The sequence below is a fragment of the Elephantulus edwardii genome, unplaced genomic scaffold (genome assembly GCF_000299155.1).
Source record: "Elephantulus edwardii isolate Elephantulus edwardi_28Jun2011 unplaced genomic scaffold, EleEdw1.0 scaffold00056, whole genome shotgun sequence".
Taxonomy (NCBI): Eukaryota; Metazoa; Chordata; class Mammalia; order Macroscelidea; family Macroscelididae; genus Elephantulus; species Elephantulus edwardii.
The window spans coordinates 10,833,727-10,849,107 of record NW_006399806.1 but is presented as its reverse complement, the minus strand read 5'-3'; the positions used below and the strand labels follow the sequence as shown (position 1 = coordinate 10,849,107).

General features: G+C 37.7%; 1 protein-coding gene across 1 annotated transcript in view; it reads left to right on the top strand.

Annotated features, from left to right (window-relative positions):
- The window catches only part of CNTN5 (contactin 5), a 789,484-nt gene that overhangs the window by 532,362 nt on the left and 241,741 nt on the right, over window positions 1-15,381 (top strand). The gene's annotated exons all lie outside the window — the stretch shown is intronic.

Sequence of the window (15,381 nt, the reverse complement as noted above, 5' to 3'; positions counted from 1 at the left end):
AAAAAATTTAATTAAAAAAAAAGAAAGTTAAAAAAAAGAAAAAAAAGAACTTGTTAGGACTCCTGCATAGCATAAAGGAGATCTGATAGCTTAATGATTAGAAGTTGCATTGTCAACTCAAAGGAATGGTATTTGAATTCACAAATTTCTCCACAGGAAAAAGGTGGGCAGTCTCCTTCCTTGCCATTTATAGCCTATGAAAACCTACTGAAGTATCAGCTATAAGTCAGTCATCTCAATGGCATATCACAACATCTCCCTGCTTTGCTCATGATCAAAAAACTGTTAGTGGAATCATACACAAACTTACAAAAGTTCTGGTGAATTGTAAAGAGAATTAGGACATGAAAAATTATGAGTAGATACTTTCTTGTAAATGGAATGTTCCTCTTAGAGAGGAAGGGCACTTTACACGTTGCATAGCAACCAGATCTCATTTATTTTAATTTTTAACACAGTTTAAAGTCAATATGCACTACTCAAAGAAGGTGACATCCTGCTAAATTATGGGAGTATCTCACTCAAAGATGGCAGCCATTATGCCACTTTGAATGCATGCCACTGTCTTACAGTCTTGTCAATAATTCAATCTTACACGTCCAACTCCTAAAAAGCTTCATTAAGTAATTTTCAAGTCACCCATTCTAGGGCTTCAACCTGTAATTTTTCCTTTCTGTGTACCATGCCAAATCTTTCGGATTTTAAAATCTTAGATCTGTCCCTTTGTTATTTCATAGACCATGACACAATTCATTTAAAAGTAAAGTAGGAATTGTCTTTAAATCAGATGTCAACAACCTAGGGACTGCCTAAAATGAGCAACCATTTAAAAGTACTATAAGGTATATGACAATGGACGTGTACGTGACAAAGACCATGAGTATGACACAGGAGCAGGCACATTTTTCATCTGTTTGTTGTTCATAGTGTCACGATGAGCTATAGTCAATGTGATGGCATCCAACTAACAGCACCGTATGAGTAATATTATCTATAATATAAAAACAAAAAGAAACACAAAGTATATCATAGTTGCAGATGAGGAAACTAAAGTCCAAAGATGTTAATTAAAAAATTAGACAGAAAGTAAGAAGCATAGTCAGAATTTGAATTACAAGTGCATGCTCTTCCCAAGTCATAAAATCACTACTAAAGATATCAAAAGATGTCTATATTCATAAAGTATAAATTTCAATATCCTAACAACAAAAATATTCTCATAAAATTGAGAATAGAAACAGGTAATAAAATTGCAGTTTTCTATTACATTTATTTAGGAGAAACTATAAGGGGCCAAAACAACAGAGAAAACATTCTAAAATTAGAATTGAAATCCTCAAACTAATCAATAAAAATGTATACATGATATATATAATGCTACCACTTTCTTTCTTTCTTTGTCACAGAAGGGCAGCACTAACATTATTAAATAAAAGCAACTATATGAGATGTCATCTCACCCTGGCAACAATAGCAAAGTTGAACAGGGTAGGAAACAACCAATGCTAGAGAGGTTTGAACTTGTATTCACTGGTGATATTATATAAAACGATACAGCTACTATGAAAGGCAGTCTGGTGCTTCCTTAAAAAGATAAAAAAAGAAATACCATTTCACCCAGCAATTCCACTACTGGGAACTTATGCTAAAGAAACAAGAACCACAACAAAAACAAATGTATTCACACCCATGTTTATTGCTGCATTATTCACAATAGCAATGAGATGGAAGCAATCCATATGCCTATCAACAAATGATTAGATAGGAAAACTATAGTACTTTCACACAATAGACTATCATGCAGCACTGAAAAACAATCAATTTATACACTAGATTATACATTATACAACATAGGGAAACCTGGAGGATATTATGATAAGTTAAACATCTCAGTCACAAAAGAACAAATACTGCCTAACATCACTGTTATGAAATAGGATAGATGGGGGTACAGTTGTGGAAAGAATGGGAAAAGAGTAAATAGATAATGAATATTGCAATAGAACATATGAAGGAAAGATCTTTCTGAAAGGAATATATGATGGGGCATTATATGTAGGACAACAATCTGCAGTAAGGGATGATTTGATGGGTGAGCTGGGATAGGGGGCGGGAAAGGAGAGGAGGGAAAGAAAATGTGCAACAAGTTTGCTTGGCTCTACAATTAACCCTCTTGGTATCAGCAGCCTGGAAATTAAAAATAAATTATATTGGGAAAGTCTGCTGTCAGAGACCTTTCCAAAGTACTGAAGCTACATTTTCAGTCTGAAGACAAAGGTGCACCTGATCCAGGCCATAGTCTTTGCAATAATTGCTATGCATCAGAAAGCTGGACGATGACTATGGATAACAAATCGATGCCTTTGAGCTGTGGTGTTGGTGAAGGGTATGGAATATACCATGGACTGGTAGGAAAACAAACAGGTTCATCCTAGAGAGGGTGAGACTAGGCTATTCTTTGGAGGCAAGGATTCTGAAGCTTTGTCTGACATACTTTGGACATATTGCAAGGCGGGATCAGTCTTTAGGGAGGAACATCATGCTTGGGAGGGTGGAGGGATAGTGGGTAGGTGTGTCAGAGACAATAAGATTGACACAGGATAGAGCAAGGTTTAGGGCTACTCTACTTAGGGTTGATAAAAGTTGCTAATGATTCGACAGCAAATAACATTAATAACAGCAACAGTAAATAATTTGGTCATGATATGAAAATTATTTAATGTTAACATTTGATCAAATTAGCATGGGAATAGCAAACTAAAATATTACTTCATTATGTAATGTACATAAATATATATAAATTTCAAATCCAGCAGGTGCATATCTATTTAAAGTTGAAATATTTACCTACCACTGAACTAAATATTGCATTCTAATTCAACATTTTACATAAAGCAGATTTGCTACATGTGTCAAACTAGTGTTATCATGTTTCCTAATACATAATCTAGTTAAAATATGCATGTGTGTTTTTTAATAAAGCCATAGTACAGAGATGTAGCTAATGTAATTAGATGTTTTGCTTTAAGATTCAAGTTGCAATTAATGTAGAATAAAAATAAGAGAAAGTAGGAAGATACAAAGAAAAACTGCCATCAAATCTTAGATTATATGAAGTTTACTAGCAATCCTGTAGGTTATTTGGGATTTTTTAAGTAAGTTTATTTTTTAGGCCCACTTTCATTCATTGACATTTATTTTTCATGCAATCATTCCCATACATTGTGTTTCATAAAATTAATCACCATTGAACTATGTCCACCATGACATCTTTTCAGGTCCCTGTCTGATCTTTCCCATTTCCGTTACACCCTCCTTCTACCAACCAACGCAGTGTTCAACCCTGTGATTTCCCTCCTACCCATCCTCACCGTTTTTCTCCCACCTCTTCCCCCACTGGAGCCCCATACACGTTGTAGTAATTATCCTTCTATTTTTAGAATAATGTTCTTCTGAGACTTAGTTAGTTCATGCATCATAATGATCTCCAGTCTCTCTTAAGTTATAAAGTATATTTCAATATCATTGCTCCTGCGTACTATGTAATATTCCATTGTGTGAATATACCACACTTTCTCAATCCATTTGGTTGTGGTTAGGCATTCAGGCTGTTTCCATTTTCTTACAATGGTGAATAATGCTGCTATGAACATTGGTGTACAAATGCCCATGTGTGTATCAGTTCTAATTTCCTCGTGGTATATTCTTAATAATGGAATAATTTGGTCATATGGAATTTTTATGTTCAGCTCTTTGAGGAAACCTCAAAGTGCCTTCAAAAGTGGTTGTACCATTTTACAATTTCACAGTTTATGAGAGTCCCCACCTCTCCACATTCTCTCCAACATTTACTGCTTACTGTTCTGTTAAACTGCTCTTGCGGTGAGATGGTACCTCCTTGTGGTTTGATTTGCATCTCTCTTATTACTAGTGATTTTGAGCATTTCTTCAATGTGTTTGTTGACCATCCGAATATCTTCCTCTGTGAAAAGTCTTTCCATATTTTTGCCTATTTTGTAATTGAGTTATCAGTATTTTCCTTCTGTTATTTCATTATCAAGAAAACAAAGATTATCACCGTTGGGCCAATTGGCAGCATCATGATAGATGGTGAAGAGATTGAGATTGCTAACAGCTTCTGTTTGTTCCACAATCCACGCTCTTGGCACCAGCAGCCCCAAAATAAAAAAAATTAATTTTAATGGGAAAGTCTGTTGTTAGGGGATCTCTCCAGAGTACTGAAGAACAATGAGGCAATGATGTCAGTCTGGAGACTAAGGTGCACCTGATTCAGACCACGGTCTTTGCAATTTCTTTGCAATTACTTGTTTTGCATCAGAAAGCTGGACAATGACTAGAAGTGATAGATAAGTGATGCCTTTGAACTGTGGTGCTGAAGAAGAGTATTGAATAAACCATGGACTTGTAGAAAAACAAACAAGTTTATCCTAGAGAGGGTAAGACCAGGATGTTCCTTGGAGGCAAAGATTCTGAAGTTTCATCAGACATATTCTGGACATGTTGCAAGGAGCGACCAATTCTTGAAGAGGAACATCATGCTTGGGAGGGTGGCAAGACAGCACAAAACAGGAGGATCCTGGAAAGATGGATTGACTGACTCAGTGACTGGGTAAGAGTGGGTAGGTGTGTCAGACACGATGAGGTTGGCTCAGGACAGAGCACGGTTCAGGCTGTTGTACATAGGGTCACTATGAGTTGCAAGCTACTCGATGGCACATAACATCAGTTCCAGTACTGTGCTAGCTGTACTCTCTCTGTCTTGTGATAACTTTTTAAGTTATTGTACCTCTTTATCTAGAGTTTCCATTTTCTTGCATCTTCTGCATATTCTCCTGTAGCCATGCAAGTTCATCCTTGTTTATATATTTCATCTGGTGCCCTGTTTCTGGAGTATTTGCTTCCAATGGCTTCCATTATTTCTTCCATTATTTACTCCTTCTTGTGAAGCCTTAAAAATAAATCTTCATTAATGTATTGTTTTTTAAATAATAAAATCCTTTATTTTCATGGTGATTTCAATGAAAGTTTACTGAAAAATTGGATTATCATTCATTCATTATTACACATTTTCCTTCCTCTACTTGTACTTGGACCAAGAGGCAGTCATTAGAACAAAGCAAGGAAATACTGCATGATTCAAAATTGGGAAGGGCGTACGCCAGGGATGTGTCCTGTCTCCATACCTTTTCAACCTGTATGCAGAACAAATTATCCAAGAGGCTGGGCTCTATGAAGAGAAGTGTGGCATCAGGATTGGTGGAAGATTCATCAACAATCCGCGTTATGCAGATGACACAACCCTGCTTGCTAAAAGTGAGGAGGACCTGAAGCCCTTGCTGCAGAGTGTCAAGGACTGCAGCCTTCAATACAGATTGAGGCTCAATATCAAGAAGACAAAGATTCTCACCACTGGACCAATTGGCAGCATTAGGATGAATGGTGAAGAGATTGATATTGTCACAGCTTTAGTTTGCTTGGCTCCACAGTCAACACTCTTGGCACCAGCAGCCAGGAAATTAAAAGACATATTGCAAGGGGGAAGTCTGCTGTTAGGGACCTCTCCAAAGTACTAAAGAGAATTGGTGTCTCTTTGGAAACTAAGGTGCATCTGATACAGGCCATGGTCTTTGCAATCACTTGTTATGTATCAAGATATGGACAATGTCTAGGGAAGATAGAAGGAGAATTGATGTCTTTGAGCTGTGGTGTTGGAGAAGAGTATTGAATGTACCACGGACTGCTAAGAAAACAAACAAGTTCATCCTGGAGAGGGTTAAACCAGGCTACTGCTTGGAGGCAAGAATTCTGAGGCTTTGTCTGACATACTTTGGACATGTAGGGAGGGAAATGATGCTTGGGAGGGTGGAGGGAGAGCGCAGGAGGGGAAGGCCCTATATGGGGTGGATTGATTCATTGACTTGAGTAAACAGGCTGGGTGTATCGGAAACAGTGTGATTGGAACAGGACAGAGCAGAGTTTAGGGCTGTTGTATATAGGATAGCTGTGAGTTACAGGCGACTCGAGGGCACATAAGAACAACCTCCCTTCCCCCTCCCTGAGTTCCCTTGTTTTTTAAAAAAAATTTATTCATTTTTACACAATTCCCTCCCTTCTCCCCTCCACTTACCCTCCTCCAGCCATCTTTGCAACACATTTCTTATTCTGGACTGTTTTCTTACATGTAATGTCTAATCACATGTTGTTGTTGTTGTTGTTGTTATATGCCGTCGAGTCAATACAATGAATACTAATCAGCCATAAGAAGAAATGAAGTTCGGATGTAGTCTATTGCATGAATGAATTTTGAAAACATTATGCTGTGTGAAAGAACCTAATTTCACACATTGTGTGCTCTCATTTGCATGAAATAAGCATATTCAAGAAAACAAATAGTTCTGTCTTGGAGAAGGTGAAACCAAGTCTCTCCTTGGAAGCTAGGATTTTGACGCTCTGTCTCACTTACATTGTGTGAAGTGGCCAGGAGAGATTGGTCCTTGGAGAAGGACATCATGCTCGGAAGGCTGGAGAGAGAAAGCAGGAGAGGAAGTCCTCTATGAGAGGGATTGATACAGTGACTAGGGCAATGGGGGCTGGTGTGTCTGAATTAGCAACTTTGTTGGGGAAAGATTGAGTCTCCTTCTGTTAAGATTTACAACTTTGAATTAACTCAATGGCAGTGAGCTTTTGAGTTTGATAAATGAGGGGGGTAAAGGGGTATTTGGGGGTTACTGAGTTTATTTTAATGTTACTGGAGTATTTTGGAAGAGTGATGGTGTAGTTTGCAAGATGTCATTGGTGCCATTGAATCGTAAATGTGGAAAGTGTCATATTGGTGGATGCTTTGGTGTGTGTATTTTCACCACAATAAAACCAAAATTTATATAATTTACTTTAAGGGAAAGAATATTGTACATTTGTGAGACATACTGCTCTGAACACACAGAGAGGGGTAGGATCCCCCTGGTGCTTGGTGAAGAGTGAGAAAAGATGGGTGAAAATGCTGACAGACATGTAGAGAAATCTGTCTGGGAGGACAGAAATGGGAATCTCAGTATTACAAGAAGGAGCCACAATTTCTGTGATCTCAGTCACTTAAAAGTATTGAAATTATGGGTAGGAAAAGAATTTGACTTCTTTATTGTTCTGGTAATATGATGGGTTGAAGTGCAAATTTAAAAAAGAGCCAATGGCAGACAATGAAGCAAATGTTACACAAAAATGAAGGGTTGTTTGTTGTTGTTGTTATGTGCCGTCGAGTCACCTGCAACTCATAGCGGCCCTATGTACAACAGCCCTGAACTCTGCTCTGTCCTCTGCCAATCGCACTGTCTCTGACACTCCCATCCCAATTATCCCAGTCACTGAATCAATCCACCTCACAGAGGGCTTTCCTCTCCTGCGCTGTCCCTCCACCCTCCCAAGCATGTTGTCCCTCTCCAAGGACCGGTCTCTCCTCAAAACATGTCCAAAGTATGTTAGACGGAGCCTTAGAATCCTTGCCTCCAAGGAGCCACCCGGTTTAACCCTTTCCAGGACAAATCTGTTTGTTTTCTTAGCAGTCCATGGTATTCTCCATACTCTTCTCCAGAACCACAGTTCAAAGGTATCAATTCTCCTTCTATCCTCCTTGGTCATTGTCCAACTCTCTGATGCATAACAAGTGATTGGGAAGACCAAAGCCTGTATCAGATGCACCTTAGTCTCCAGAGAGACACCATTGCTCTTCAGTACTTTGGAGAGGTCCCTAACGGCAGACTTTCCCATGGCAATGCGCCTTTTAATTTCCTGGCTGCTGGTGCCAAGACTGTTGACTATGGAGCCAAGCAAACTAAAGCTGTGTACAATCTCAATCTCTTCACCATTCACCCTGATGCTGCCAATTGGTCCAGTGGTGAGTATCTTTGTCTTCTTGACATTGAGCCTCAATCCATATTGGAGGCTGCAGCCCTTGACACTCTGCAGCAGGCACTTCAGGTCCTCTTCAGTTTCAGCAAGCAGGGTTGTGTCATCCGCATAACGCAGATTGTTGATAATTCGTCCACCAATCTTGACCCCACATTTCTCCTCATAGAGCCCAGCCTCCCGGATAATCTGTTCTGCATATAGGTTGAAGAGGTATGGAGATAGGATGCATCCCTAGCGTATGCCCTTCCCAATTTTGAACCATGGAGTGTTCCCTTGCTCTGTTCTGACGACTGACACCTGGTCCAAGTATAAGTTTCGCATTAGAACGAAATAGTTCTTTCCTTCATCTGTTCCCATACAGTGTTCATTATCTATACAGTCTTTTCCAATTGTGCTCCCAACTCCCCATGTCAGTCTTGATTTATAACAGTGGTGATAGGCAGTATATTTCTTCTGATTCTCTTCATCAAGGGTATTCCTTTTGTTTCTTACTTCCATTATTTATCCATTATTTGTTCCTTCTTCAACATATATCTTCTGCCTTTCTGACTTGTGGTATTCATTAGGTCTGCAATATTATCTACTTTTTTTTGGAGAAGGCTTAATTTGTTTTTTTACAGTATTTGAGCTGTCTACTGCTTTCCTGACATTGCATGAAGGATTTCTTTTCAGTAAGTGTTAGGTCATTTTGATTGTATCTGCTTAAATTGATGAGTGTTCTTATATTTCTAATGTTATTGATTAGTTGCCGATTAAAATGTTCAATTTATCAGATGAGCCATTCACTTTATTGGAAGTCCTTTCTGTGAAAATTTGCCTTTCCTAAAGTCCCAAATTCTATTGTCCTCATATTTCTGTTCTGTCTATTTCTCAAGTTAGAAATCATGTATTCAGACCCTCATCCATTGAAGGATGATCCTGTAAAGGGCTTTATTCTCGGGGTGGGGGAGGGAAGAAAAAGAAACAGAGGTGAATTTAATTCACATTTTTTACCATTATCTCCAGGAGTCTTTTAGAAAAATTACACTAGTGCTATGAAGAGTACAAATCCCTGAGAAGTTGTAGCCATAGACAGATCTTGCATGAATTTTTAGTCCAAAGCAATATAATTAAGCTAAACTTAAAATAATAAACCTTCAAGATTTGGGTTTAAGTAAACTATGCTCCAGAACTAAGCAAATTCTTTCTAAGGGAATGCCCCTTTTTCTAAGTCCTCAAAGAATACATCTGTATTTTCTGGGAATAAATGAAAAGCTAATTATCAAATGACTAAAGGGGGTTCACTAGAAACAAATTACAAAATTACTGATTTTTAAATTATCATCTGTTCTCAAACTATGTTGACTCCATATGAAGTAAAAAAAATGAAAATATCTACAACAAAAATATCAATAAAAATGTTACACATGAAACTGAAAATAAAACCAAAAGACACTTATTAAAATATACAATTCAACTGATAAATAATTAGTAAACTGGAAGATTTTGGTTTGTTGTTATGTGCCGAGTCACCTGAAACTCATAGCTCTGAACTCTGTCCTATACTGAGGCAGTCTCATTCTCTCTGACACACCTAACCCCATTATTATCCCAGTTACTGCTAAGTTCATCTCTTCAAGAGTCTTCTCCCGTGCTATCTGTCCACCATACCAGGGTCTTCTTCTTCCAGCTGTCCCTCCGTTCTGAACACGATGTCCTTCTCCTATGCTTTTTTCCTTCAGACTTCATGCCCAAAGTATATGAGATGGAGCTTTAAAATTCTTACTTCCGAGGAGCAACATGATTTCATCTTCTCCAGGACAAATCTGATTGTTCTCTTGGCCATCCATGCACTATTCAACATTCTTCTGCAGGATTAAAACTCAAAGTCATTGATCCTTCTTCTGTCATCCTTAGTCATTGTTCAGCTCTCTGATGCATATCAAATAATTGCAAAGACTATGACCTGGATCAGGCTCGCCTTGGTTTCCAGACTGGTTAAAGTGTTTCTTTAACACTCTGGAGAGGTCCCTGATGGCAGATTTTCCCAATGCAACTCACTTTTTGGTTTCCTGATTGCTGGTGCCAAGATTGTGATTGTGGAACCACACAAGATGAAATTGTTAATAATCTCAATCTTTTCTCTATCTATCATGCTGCCAATTGGCCTGGTGGTGAGAATCTTATTTTTTTTAATGTTGAGCTTCAGTTCATATTGAAGACTACAGTCCTTGATCTTCTACAGCAAATGCTACAGGTCCTCTTCCATTTCTGCAAGCAAGGTTGTGTCATCTATATAACACAGGTTGTTGATAAGTCTTCCTCCAATTCTGATGCTATATTTCTATTCATGAAGCCCAGCCTCCTAAATTATCTGTTCTGCCTGTATAAAGGTGTGGAGATAAGACACATCCCTGATGCATCCTTTTCCCAATTTTGAACCATGTCTACCAAAAAGATGAAAATAGAAAATGAAGAAGACATGTAGGCTTGTTGTTTTTGTTTCATGCTGTGGAGTCAGAATCAATGCATAACTGACCCCCCAACAGGTTTTTAGAGGTAGTAAATCACATGGGAGGAGATTGCCCATCCTTTTCCTGCAAAGCAGCTAGTGTATTAGAACAGCATGCCTATGGCATTGCAGCACAGCTACTTACTACAAGTCACTAGAACATGCTACATGGAGGTAGATTGAATCTGATGTATCCATAAGAATAAGAGAAAAACGACCGTGATTGTAGATGGAAAAAAAAAGGAGTCAACATGAAGATATTTTAAACATTCAAATAAGAAACATAACATTCAAAAAAATCTTTACCAATACATCTGAATATTTGCATACAAACCACAAAAACTGACTCAAAAAGAGGTAGAACATATTTGTAATCCAAAAGTTTTAATAGGATTCATCCTCTCTAATTAATGATAATGGTAGTAATGTCAAAGAAAATGTAAATCTCGATGAATCTGCTAGCAAGTTTCACTAAATATTTAATTAATTGTAGTCCACAGTACTGAAGAGCAACAACGTCGGTCTGGAAACTAAGATGTGCCTGATCCAGGACATAGTCTCTGCACTTGTTTGTTATGCATCAGAGAGCTGGACAATGACTAGGGATGATTGAAGAGCATTGATGCCATTGAGCTGTGGTGGTGGAAGAGTACTGAATATACCGTGGACAACAAGGAGAACAAACAAGGTCGTCCTAGGGAGGATGAAGTCAGGCTGTTCCTCAGAGACAAGGATTCTGAGACTTCATCTGACATACTTTGTGCATATTGCAAGAAGGGACCAGTCCTTAGAGAGGGACGCCATGCTTGGAAAGGTGGAGGCACAAAGAGAGGGAGATCATTGATGGGATGGATTGATACAGTGACTGGGATAATGAGGGTCGGTGTATCAGAGGCAGGAAAGTTGCCACAGGATAGAGGAAGCTTGAGGGCTGTTGTACATAAGGTCACTATAAGTCACAAGTGATTCAATGACACAACAACAACAACAAAAACAACAACAATATTATGTAAAGTCTTTCAAAGAGCAGGTGAGGAGAAACTCCACATATGAGGCTAGTAAAATATTTAAAACAATCCTCACAAAATAATAAAAAACATATAATTACAGACCAATTTGGTTTTAAAGCCTCAGTGTACACATTGTAAACAAAATATTAGCCAAAAAAATCTACAAACGACTAAATAGGATAAGACTACCAAATTGGCTTTAACTCCGTGATTATCTAGTGTTTTACATTATAAATATAATTTGTAATCTGTCACAAACTTTATAGAACAAAAAATGTATATATTCATATCAGTAAATATGCTGGGGGGGTTAAGAATTTGATAAAATAGTGTTTCCATTCCTTCTTTAAAATATTTTATAAAGATTTGCTGCTGTTATGTGCCTCTGAGTTAACTATTACTCACAGTGACTTTATGAACAACAGATTGAGCATTTTCTCTATCTTGCACCATCTTTATAATCTCTTTCATGTATCTCATTGTGGTTTGGATTTGCACTTCTCTAATTGCCAGTAATTTTGAGCATTTCATCATTTGTCTGTGGGCCATCCAAATGTATTCCTCTGTGAAAAGACTTTCAATGTCTTTTGACTATTTTAATAATGACCTTATGCCATATTTGTTCTTGTGATACTGAGTTTGTTTACTGAGCATAACACTCTCCAGTCTCTCCCAAGATTAGTAGTAATTTTCAAAATAATTGCTTCTTAGTGTTGCATAGTATTCCATCTTGTGAATGTACCATAAATTCTCAATCCATTCAATTGTGGTTGCATATTTGGGCTGTTTTTTGTTCTTGTGATTGTGAATAACTCAGCTATAGGCATTGTTTTACAAATCTCTGTTTGTGTCTGAGTTCTAATTTCCTTGGGGTATATCCGTAGCTTTGGAAGTAGCAGTGGCATCCACTTGCTAAACAACATGCCTCTGGAAGCTCTAAGAACTTTGATAAATTATCATAGTTATAAAAGGCTTCAGGCCTTTTGGTCATAAGGTCACTATGATTTGTGCTCAACTCAACTGTAATCAACAACAATATTTCTATCCTTGAAATAGCTGGGTCATAAGGAATTTCTTTGTTCAACATTTAAGGAAACCCCAAACTACCTTCTAGAGGATTAATAGAATTTTGCAACAGTGTATGAGAACTGCTATCGCTCCACATCCTCAAAATTTATTACATAATTAAGCTTTGTTATCATCACTGTGTCAATCCATTTCACTGAGGGTCTTCATCTTTTTTTACTGACCCTAATCCAAATAAATTGTCTTTTGCTAAGAAGAACTGGTGCCTTCTGATATTATGTCCAAAGTATGTAAGACAAAGTTTTACCATCTATGTCTCTAATTAAGGCATGCAATTTGAATCCATCAGCTTCTAAACAGAAGAAAGACAAGCAATCTCTAGTGTGATTTACTGACTGTTAATACCCACTGGAGCATCAGCTGTAAGTACATTCCAACATGAAGGCATGGTATTGTGAAGTGGCTGCAATGTGAGGATGGCTGAGTTTGACTTCTAAGCACTTCATTAAGGGAAACTGTCCCCATCAATAATACCACAGCAGCAAATACATTGCTGCTTGATCAGACACACCACATCCTATGCCTGCACACCTCTTTTTACCAGTTATTTGGTTTAACATTCGTTGTTCGCTCACAAACTTTACTCACAGATTTGCAGTTTATTATGGAAATAAATTGGAGCATATGGGAGGTAAAGAATACCACCCAATGCAAGTCCAGGCTTAGTCCAACAGTCCAAAGCCAGAATAACAGAAAGACAACTCCTCAATTAGTGAAAGTCCAGGTTGTCATTTAGTAGCATCAATGCAAGAAGCCTCTTATTTCCTCAATCATCCAGCAAACTTTATTTGAGATCAGTTATAAATAAATTTTTCCTTCAATGACCCAGCAAGCAAAACCTTTAACTGTGACCTTTTTCTCAGGCCTCCTCTGGTTACACCTCGACACAGTCTCTACCACCTTTGTCACTGGGTATCACACTGCAATGTGGAAAACACTCTCTTTTATATTAATCCCACAGCTGTTGATGATTTACAAGACCAAGATCTGCATCATTAAGGTAGCTTGGGACCAGCAGGAGTAATGTAATGCCTAGAAAAGCCAACTTTTAAACAGAAACCACAGGTATATAGCAACAACAATGCACCTCTATGGAGCACTCTATTGCACTTCCTCCAAAGTAGATGTGTTTGTTATTTTGGAAGCCCATGGTGTTCAATACTCTTCACCAACACACAATTCAAAGGCATAAATTCTTCATAAAGATTAATGCTAATGATGTGTACCTTTGAGTCAGCACTGACCGGACCCCTAGTTTACTCTCCAGTGAATTTTCAGAGGGAGTTAATCACAAGATTGATCATCTTTTTCACATCGAGCAACTGGTGGATTTGACCAGCAAACCTCCAGCTTGCCAATGCAAATCCTTATCAATAGGTCACCAAAGTTACGTAATTAAAAAGATTATACCCTTAAAAACCTATGAAGCAATTCTGCTCTGTTAGGTGGGGTCATTATGAATCAAAACCAGCTCATTGGCACCTAATGACAATAAATAACAAATGAAATACTTGTTCTCAAAAAAATACTGTACTTCGTTAGATCGCCTTGACCATAGACTTTCCATAATAAGTGTGGCTTTTCATATTGCTATAACTTACTGTTCAGCTTCTATTTTTTATTTGTCATTGCAGAAGAAATTTGGATGACAAAATTATTTGGGCTTTTTAAAACCAGTGGGTTACATCACTTACAATAGTTGTTGCCTATTCCAGTGAACTTGCAGTGTATTGGCATGACTTCAAAAGATGCCCTAATATATATCAACTGGAATGAGTAGCTGCACTGAGAAATATTACTTTAGGAAATATTACTGAAGTACTCAGCAATCTACTTTTTATCACAATAGCCAGCCACATGTCTAATAGATGAAGCAAGATTATTGTTGAAGGCTTCCAGTTGTTGTTGTTGTTGTTAAGTGCCATCAAGTCGCAGGTAACTCATTGTGACCCTATGAAGGAGAGTTCTCAATGCTTAGGTGTCTCTCTTCCTCTCTCCAGGTTCATAGGGTTTCCAGAGGCAAGCTATTACGAAAGTGGATGCCACTCCTCCTTCCAAGCTGAAGGCTTCCAGTAGAAATACATTTTTAAAATTAATTTTAATGAAAGTTTACAGAGACTTAGGGTTTCTAGTCATTCATTGTTGCACTTTTCTCCCTGCCCCCCCACCCCCAATTCACTTTTCTCCTTGATGAGGAAATGAAAAATTCTTTCATTGCTATTCAATCCCTACCCCCAATCCACTGCATTGTGCAGCCTTCTGTTTTTTTTTTTAATGAAGAGAGAGAGAAAAAAAAAGTGTTATGTTTTGACAATTCATTGCCGCAAAGTTCCACACTTTGGAGGAGAAATGGACTTTCTCCAAAACCAAACTGGAGAAGACTTGCTTCATGCACTCTTCTTTTTTTCCTTTTTAATTGGTTTACATAACAATAATTCACTTGCATGGTGTTTAATTTATATATTTTATGTTTTATAGAATCTTTCACTTATGTTTCATACAATCATTCATATAAATTTTATTCTATTAATTACTGACTAATTACTGTTGATCTATGCCTATTATTAGGGAGCTCTGGTGACCTAGTTGTAAGAAACTCCACTTCAATTCCAAAGACTCTACCAGCTGCTCTGTGGGAGAAGGATGGGTAGTCTCCTCTTTGTGCTATGGACAAAACCCCTTAATAACTTATTAACACTTTTAATGATAATAAACGACATATTTTTATAATAATTACAACTAACATGTACCATGTACATCAAAAAAGTCTATGGGGGAGAGAATAGTCTAAAAGTATTATATTTTAGGGCATTATTTTTATCGTAGGAGTACGCAATGAGGGCTGCAGAGTGGATTATATTTGGGGGT